At 38.9% G+C, this 9,713-nt stretch overlaps 1 non-coding gene across 1 annotated transcript; it reads left to right on the top strand.

Moving 5' to 3' along the window:
- Positions 1–3,147: 3,147 nt before the first annotated feature.
- On the top strand, positions 3,148–3,311 carry LOC142453834 (U1 spliceosomal RNA). The gene has a single exon (XR_012785419.1). It is a non-coding gene; the product is annotated as a U1 spliceosomal RNA (small nuclear RNA).
- Positions 3,312–9,713: the final 6,402 nt, after the last annotated feature.

Here is a 9,713-nt window from a genome sequence, read left to right as displayed (position 1 = left end):
AGAACATTATAAATCATCTCCCTGGGGCATAATCTAATTCTCTGGATAGTGTCATTAATTTAGCCAATGGTATAGAATTTACCATTGAGGAAAAGGAAATTATACACATATAGGTTGATTACAAACCACAATATATGAGCTGTTGACTTGAACAGATTAAACTCAAGTTACTGGAAGCTATTTACAAAAACAATGGGGGTTGAGGACAGGGCAAAACTAGATAAAAATAAATTTAGTAAAACCTTGTTTCTTGGCATTCTAATTTGATAAATGTTCTAACCAATGTGATAATGATCTTGATAGTTCCTGCTGTTTACTTGATGCACTTTCTATATACAGACAATATAAAAAATTCCCAAATACATTACAATGTGTATAATCAGGATTCAATGTTGAAGTGTAAATGATAGCATTTTATAGTCCTCATCTTGTTAATTGATAAAAAGCGAACGATTATTTAAATATTTAACAGTAGTGATATAGTGGTTATGAATTGGGCTGCTAGCAGAAAGGCATATTACATCTATGCCCCCAGAATTGGGTGGTGTCTTGTGGAATTGATCTGCTTTTAATCCCTGTCACAGAGTCTGTGTAGATTGGAACTGAGTGGACGGCGTCTACCAACAACAACATGTTCATCTCAGGCTGTGATGGACAGATTTTGAAGATGGCGATGATACTAGAGTCATTGAACCAACTTGGGACTAAAAATGACAACCATGAATCTAGGGAATGAGTTGGAATTGGAATTTTGCTATTAAATCATAGCTAGATTTTGGACAAGGTTCAGTGTGAAGTCCAGAAACCAGGAGACCATCATATTCTCTAATCAAAGAATGAGAAATATGGACCATCTAAGGCCGGAGGATTTGAGGAGGATAAATACAAAATAAACAGTGGGCAGAGCCAAGCCCGGAAGCTGTGAGGTATGAGTCAATATTTTTCAGCACCTGGCTGTTCAAAAGGGCAATTCTCTGCCTTGGATTGCATATTTACTGTTCTGAGGTAGAACTGTGTTCCCCCCACCCCCTAGGAAGTTTCTGTATGGATGGATCTGACTTGTTCAATTACTTAAGGAGGGTGTAGCCAACCCGTTGTTTCCTACACAAAATGAGAAACAAATTCCCAAAGTTATGGCACACGGCATCTAAAAATCCTTGGAAATTTAACAATAGACCAAAGAGAAAAATTCCTTCTTCCACTAACCCCCAGATTTAATATTTTAATTAAAATAATTCATGTACAATATATAAAAAAGAAACAGAACAGAAATGTTTGCAGTGAAATACAACCGTCCCCTGTCTACCTTCAATATCCCGTTTCATTTCCCAGAGGAAACTAATAGTTCTTATTTTTATTCCTTCTTGTGATTACTTTTATGCCACTTGGTTTATTGATCTAGCTATTTATTTAGAAACTTAAAAGGATAGCATTTATCTGACACTAAATTCTTTTTCCTCATCTCATTAATATATGGTTACAGTTCTTCTGTTAGCTATATATATATATATATATATATATATATATATATGATTTCAAATAACATCATTTATTTCTTAGTCCATCTAATTTAAGTAGTGACTTTTGACACCTCTTGTTGTTTTTAGGTACAGTGAAGTCAATTCCGATGGATAGCTACCCCGATGTGTTAGGCAGTAGAACTTCTCCATAGGACTTTCCCCATCCCCCACGCTAATATAAACCAAGGCAGATGGCCAGGTCTTGTCTTCTATGGTGCCACTTTGTGAGCTTGAACCATCAATCTTGAGCAAAAATTATCTGCATCATTCAGGAAACTGAAACTCCCACAAACGTGAAACCTGATGGTGATAGATCCTCCACTCTTGTCTTTGCCTCTTTTTCTCCACCCCTTCCACTTAAAAAAAATAAGTTTTATTGACATCTAATTCATGTATCACACAGGTCAATGATTTGAATATAAAAAGCAAGTGCAATCCTCATAATAAATTTTAGAACATTTTCTTCAGTTTTGTACTCATCGTTATTAGCTCCTCATCTCCCCCCACCCCACTTTCCCTGCCATAATGATATGGAACTATTATTTGACTTTGAGTGACCATGCTGTCATTTGAAATACCAGTGACATAACTTCCAGCATCACCGCAAACACAACAACGTAAGGAAGACAAAAACCCTCACAATTGGACCAATAGGTAACATCATGAGAAATGAAGAAAAGGTTGAAGTTGTCAAGGATTTTGTCTTGGATCCATAATGAATGCACATGGAAGCAGCAGCTAAGAGATCAAAAGACATGTTACATTATGTAACTCTGCTGCACAAGACCTCTTTAGAGTATTGAAGAGGAAGGAAGTTACTTTGAGGACTCAGGTGTACTTGACCAGAACCATGGTATTCTCAGCTGCATAACATGCATATGAAAGTTGAACATCGAATAAGGCTGACCATAGAAAAATCGATGCATTTGAATTGCGGTGCTGCAGATGAATATTGAATGTGCCATCGACTCCTAAAAGGACAAGCCCATCTGTCTTGGAAGAAGTAAGACCAGAGTGCTCCTTTGAGGCAAGGATGGCAAGATGTCATCTTACATACTTCGGACACATTGCCAGGAGAGACCGGTGCCTGGAGAAGGACATCATGTTTGGTAAAGTGGAGGGGTGGTGGAAATGGGGAAGGCCCTCAAGGAGATGGGCTGACACAGTGATTCCAGCATAAGAACAATGGTAAGGATGGCGTGCAGGATCAGGCAGTGCTTCCTTCTGTTGTGGGTCACTATGGGTCAGAGCTGACTCAATGGCACCTAACAGTGACATCATTGTCCAGCTTTACCATACATTTGAGGTGATTGAAAATATCATGGCTTGGTCAGGCACATCATAATCCTCCTACTGACATATTTGCTCTATCAGTACTTTAAAGAGGTCTTTCCCAACAGATTTTCCCAAGGCAATATGTCGTTTGATTTCCTGACTGCTCCTTTTAAATAAAACAAAGACCTGTGGTGCTGGAGAAGAATATTTTCTTGTGAATTAGGAATAGGTTTACAGATCAGATAATCAGTTTTACATTAAACAATTTGTATTCATCCAAGTTGACTAGAGAAACCAATTCATAGATACTTATATGTTTATAAGAAAGGGCTTTATATAAAAGAGCAATTGTATACTTACCTGGCAGGGGAGAGACCATGATCACGAAGGTGGTTTTTCCAGGGCGAGGCTTATCCATTGCACTCCAGATGTGCTGACCCCTGTGATTTCCCCAAATGTGGGAAACTGGACTGCAGAATTTGTGGTAGTGGGGCACTGCGTTCACGCTCTTCCCTGGAGAAAAAAAAAGAACAATTGTATATTGAGAAAACATCCCAGCCCAGTCCAGATCAAGTCCATAAGTCTGATATTAGCCCATATGTCCAATCCTAGTACACAAATTCCTCTTTAGGCTCACACAGCACATGAAATGATGTCGAATGCAGGAAGACCACAGGCCAGTGGGTAGAAGGTCTTATGGATCCAGTTGGAGTGGAAGCATCTCCACGCTGGCACTGGTCTCCACGTGTCTCCCTTAGCTCTCTGAGTGTCTCAACAGCAGCAAAGTGAAGGCAGAGAGAGACTGTATCTGGCCTCCAGTGAGCTATTTATCTCCCTCGGGCCTCCAAATTAGGTCTTCAAGCTGCGACTTGATTGACAGGCTAGACTCCACCCCTTCATGAAAGTTGATAAGAGATTATGTAACTGCCACACAATTCATACATATATTTTTTTCATCTTATGAATTGCAATCCCCTAAAATTACCATCACTTAGTGTATTTTCTGTTTTTATTCCTCCTTTTTTCTCTTACCCCTTCTGGACTTTGTCTTTAGGTAAATGATGCCTTTTATATATATCAAATAGTTGATGATTCTACAGTGAGCATGCTCCTTACAAACCTATCTTTTGTTTGGTTGAAAATTGAACCACAGGGATGAACAGTTCCAGACCTAATGGATGACTAATAGCCAGAGTCTTAGGGGTTCCACCAGTCTCTGTTGAACTGATGAGCTTGTTCTCTTTCATGTTTTGAGTTTTGGTCCATGTTTTTCTCCTCTATCCCTATCTTTCCTATATGATATGATCCCTTTCAGAGCAGTTGCTAGCAGTAACTGGACACCATCTAGTTCTTTGGGTCTCATGGTTGTGGAGACTGATGCTTGCATGGTTCATTAGCCCATTGGATTAATTATTTCCATGTTTCTTTAATTTTCATTAGTCTTTTCCCCTCCAGATATAGAGAGAACTGTAATTGTACCTTATGAGATGGCCGCTTATGATCTTGTAAGATCCCAGTTGGGATGCAGAATATTGTCAGTATTATTCCAATTGACCTCGATGTTCTCCAAGTATATATTCCTGAGTCCCAGGCTCAGTGACTACTTACACAGGTGCTTGGTTATGTCTAAGCAGTTTTCATAACATTGTTCCATTATATGCTTCACCATGCTCATGAATATATTTTCAGTAAAGGTAAAATCCATGTACTAATATCTTTTTTCAAATCTATGCTTATATTTTGAATGTACTCCCATTTGCCTCTCCACACCCATTCAATCTGCATGTTTATCCATGCATTTGCTCTTAGATCATCCTGATACAAGGGTGGTGCATGTAATGGAATCTCACTTTTTCATTGTTTCTTGCCTGTCACTCCCTGCTTCCATTATTTATTTATATATTTTTGCCAATCTCCCTCCTATTAGGTACTGAATCCAATAAAATGGAATTCTTGATGATTTCAATGTTTCCTCCACTAGGTCTTTCCAATGACTAAGAAATATTATTTGGAGCATTATGTATTGGCAAGATGTAATCAACTGGCACCTTCGATTAAGGAGAAGGAGAGGATCCATTTTTCATCTGAGGCTTCCATGTCAGAATGGAAAGACTTTACCCTTGAGCCCCAGAAGCCAGCTCACCAATCCTCCTTTTCAGCAGCAGTATGGTAACTTCTTCAGGGGTTCTCTAATGTTCGCACGAGTAAAACCTGGGATGTCTTGCAAAACATGGGGTTGGGGAATGGAGGAGGTGGTAGGCTTAATTAAAGCATGACTGCAGAAGACAATTCAATTCTATCTTGTACTCACTTCTCTTGTTTATCCTCCTTTGTCCCTGCTTGATCTGGAACTTCTCTGGGATTCACCTTGGAAGGTAAACTTCCTCCTCTGCTGTGATCCTCCTCAGCATCTATCACCTGCTCCTTTTCACCTGTCATCAGTTTTGCAGAAATTTATTGAAAATCTCTTATCGTCAGATGGACTTCTCAATGCTTTTCCCGTATTGCATTTACTTACACGTTATCCTTTTTTTTGAGGGTCCTGGGAGGGCTGGAGATAAACATTTGCTCTGAATCAGAAAATCATCCATGGCTTTTTGACCCCTCTTTGGCAAGCTTTCATAGACTTCTCTCAAATTAAAAAGAAAAGAAATTAGGCTTCTATATTTATAATCTTTTGCAATATGTATGAAGCGACTTACATTTTTAATATTATTCATCAAGGACATGGAGCTAAATCCCAGGCTGGTCTGACTGAAACATCAGTTTTCTCTGTCAAGTGGATCTCTGAAAGTTTCCAGGCATAACAGTGTCAGGTAGACATTTGGTTCCTATAGGAAACACTGATTTGTTCTGCGGTGGAACCCTGAGGTTGACTTTTCCTGCTTGATAGCTTGGTTGTTTATGTGAGAGTCGTGAAAGTAATTGAGAAAAACTTAAAGAAACCCTTCACTGAAATACTTTAATATCAGGTTTTCTTTCCTCCACTGGGCTGAATTTGACATCTCAGCATATTTCAGAGAGGTGTCCTACTCTAGGTTCTTAAAAGAGTAAAGATCGGGCTAGCATTTGTTTCCAGAGAGAGGAGGAAAGAGCCAGGCTCAGCAACAGAAGTTTAAGATCAGTGTGAAACCAGAGATTTCTAACCAACAGAAATGAGGGCAGAGCTCGAAGTGACAACTGGGATAGAAGTTAGGCATAATTGGACCATCTAGCTAAGATTTCATGTTCCTGTCATAGGGAAGTTTGGGGTCAAGAGCTGAAAAATCTTTCTTTGACAGTTGATTTATTCATTTCATTACCAAGTTTTTCATTCCATAAATATTTTTTAGTGACCAGTAAGCCGATTATTAGGGATCTGTTATTGTTAGGTGCTGTTTAATGACTTTTGACTAATGATCCTGAACTGTACCAAGCATGATGTTCTTTTCCACGGACTGGTCTTTCCTGATAACATGCCTGAAGTATATGAAGCAAAGTCTCTCCATCCTCGTTTCCAAGGAACATTCTGGATGTAATTTTTACAAGACAGATTGGTTTATTCTGGAAGTTCATTGTGTACTGACTCTTCTTTACTAATACCATAATTCAAATACATCAATTCTTCTTTGGCTTTCCTTATTCATTGTCCCACTTACAAATGCAATGCTGCCTATGTATATCATACACGAAGAAAACAGAAAGTCTCTGGGGAACTAATGAGAGAAAAGTAAGGTTTGGGGTTTTCAAATAGAAGATCCCCATGGCCTAGTGGTTGCAAGCCACGTTGTTACCCCCAAAGTTAGCAGTTTGAAACCACCAGCCAGTCTCTAGGGGGAAAGACTGGGCTTTCTGTTTCTATAAAACTTACTGGTCTCCAAAACTCACCGGGGCAGTTCTACCCTGTCTTCTATGGCTACTATGAGTCAGTATTGACTTAATGGCAGTAAGTTTGGTTTGGTTTGCAAATAGGGAGATAAGGATGCAGACCAGGTGGGTGCAGACCACTAATGAGACAATACTCCTCCCAAGATCTAGCTACAGCCAGAGCACATCCAAGTTAAGTCAACAGATTCTGCTGTGGTTATTGTCTATGTGTCAATCGTGTTAAGTGATTTTTGAGATGCTTCAAATACAAATATTGACATAATAATATATACCCATTAGCAGTCCCAAGGTGGCATCCATGGTTAAGCACTTGACGACTCTTTGAAAGTCTGATGGTTTAGAATCGTCTAGAGATATGCTCAGAAGACATGCCTGGTGATCTGCCTCCAACACGGTATGGAAAATTGCATCAAACTGTTTGTTTCAGAAGGAAAGTGACACCCACAAACAAGAACAGCTAACATGGCCTTTTTTTTTCTTTCTCTCTTGGCTTAAAAATCTTTTTTATTACAATTAAAATGATACTAACACAAATCCATTCTTTTCCGCTAAAATAACTCATGTTTACACTACATGTCTCAACTGCACAACAAAATATATACCACATATACTCGTGTATCAGCTGGGTTTTTCAGCACATTTTTTAATGCAGTTTTTGTGTAAAAGTAGGTGCCTCGGGTCAACTTACACTCGAGTACAAACGGTGTGGTGTTTTCGTTTTGTACCGCAGTCCTCTTCTTCTTCCTCTTCATCAGTGTTTTTACACCTTTATGCTTTTTGTTTGTTTCATCTTCATCCTCTGCTTTCCTCTTCCTTGAAGTTTCACCTTCCATTTTACTGTTGAGTTTCTTTGTTTTGAGTAGTTTTCTAATCTGTCGCCTCTGATCCTTTATCACCATCTGCAGAATGGAGTCTGACTCATTCCTTTCAAAGGACATCGACCCCCCACCCCCGTGTATCAGTTGTCAGTGGCAGCCAGGCTGCTGGACTCTGCCTTCTTCATCTTCATCATGGGATCGGGTTCTCATGGATGGTGCTCAGGCTGGTGCGGTTTCTCCCAAATATGGCATTCCAAGAATCCTCACATAGAGAAACCCTCAAACATTCCTCTTCTCTCCCAGTCGTGTCTGTGTGCCGACATTCATGGTTGGTGAGATTCCAATCTTTTGTGTTTTGAACATCTGTCAGCAAGTGACAGAGTCATCTGTCTATAGAGAAATCTCAGGGTGAGTTTGTTGTAAAGATGGGCAGTCCCTCCAGACCAGTGCCTTATCTTACAAGCAAGTGACTGTGACTGATATGCAGAGCTTTGGAAACATCCAACACTTAATTGTCAACATGCGGCGATATTCTTCCATCGGACCACTTGACTATTGACTATCCCAGCTTTGCTTTCTTTAATCAACGTCCCTTCTTGAATTACAAAAGAATCAGAGTTAAAATTATGTAAATATGTTAATGAGCGCACGGACAGTCTTAACCGCTAGCTGAAAATTACCTCTGAAACATACTATTCGCAGCAATATTCAGGTACAAGTGCTACGAGTTCCTAAAATTAAAAAAAAAAAAGAAATGCTAGAGTTTATTTTTTGAAACCTTAGCGACAGTCAGTGGCTTGAAGGGCCACCTGTGCTTCATTCCATTCTCACCTGTGAAAATGGTTGGGTTTCAGAATCAACGTGTTGTGCTTTGCTGGACACTACCAGTTTCTTTATCTTGATCAATACCTAACTGTCTCCTTGCTGTGGCAGGATTTGATAAGACAAGTGAAAGACTTAGGGTCTAGCCTAAAAATACCGTCTACCTTCAGAAATCAAGCTGAGAAAAAATTTAATGGAAAAAAATCGACTGAGCAAGCATTTAAAAAGGTAAAGCTACATCAAAGGGACAGAAAGGAACCACTTGATAATAAGAATGCTGCCTTGATTGAAAGTAGGCAGAAAGCCAGAGGTACTTGAACTCTTCAACATGCTGAATTGTTTCTGGATCAAACACTCCATGAATCTAGGGTAAAATGTGAAATTTTCCTAGTTCATTGTCAGACTATCTCAAAACGGGTCTCTCACTGAGACCCTGCATTGAGCCATTGTTCATAAATCTGCTTTTTTTGGGTAATAGATGTAATTATTAATTAAAAAGATATTTATTAAATGTTGGTCATGTAGAAGTGTTTCCTATCAGGAAATTTACTTATTTCTTTGATTAAAAATAAGTCACTTACAGATTGCACTGAAATTCTTAGCAGAACATCTAAGCATTTTTAGCCTATAGCAATATCTATACTTGGTAAAGCAATTTTATTTTGACTCAGTAAAACTAATAAACTATGTTACAGCTCAGGCTATTTTGTGGCTTTGTTAATTTGGATATTTACTTGCTAGAAGTCGATTTTTCTTATTATCTTGTAGGACAGTGAGGCAGGAACCAGGGTTCATTTATTTAACTGAAAAGGTATGTAATACAGTTTTAGTAATATTTTACTAAATAAAACACCCATAACCCACTCAAGCCACAGTCATCGAGTGGATTCTGTGTCAGAGTGACCCTGTAGGGTTTCTAAATCTGTAAATATCTATAGGAGCAGATAGTCTCATCTTTTTCCCATATAGAAAGATGCATATATACACACATATATACACATATGTTTGTATGACTTGATATCCTTTCCATCTATAATCATGGTTTGTGTCTAAGTGGCTGAGAAGCTATAAGATTTATGGAAATTTTGCATGACTTTATCCTAGAAGTTCACAGGCAGAGAGATAATAAAAAATAGAATCATGAAAAACCAAAAAGTAAAAAATGAGACAGACCAAGAGAAATAATTGAGGTGCTAAAGGTAGGATAGCATATAGCCTACACTGTCTGGAAACCTTTCTTCTGGAAGGCTGAGGGACCAGGCCAGCTGACACCTCTGCACTGGGATAATACTAACCCCAGGCATGCACTGTGCATGGAGCTCCAAGGAGTGGGAAGCAAGTCCGGCTGACTACAAGGCAAGGCCAGGTGAAAATTAATTTTACACACAACTGTATCAGAAGTACAGAATGT

This window comes from Tenrec ecaudatus, chromosome 7, assembly GCF_050624435.1.
Source record: "Tenrec ecaudatus isolate mTenEca1 chromosome 7, mTenEca1.hap1, whole genome shotgun sequence".
NCBI classification, from domain to species: Eukaryota; Metazoa; Chordata; class Mammalia; order Afrosoricida; family Tenrecidae; genus Tenrec; species Tenrec ecaudatus.
This window is presented reverse-complemented; position numbering and strand designations above follow the sequence as displayed.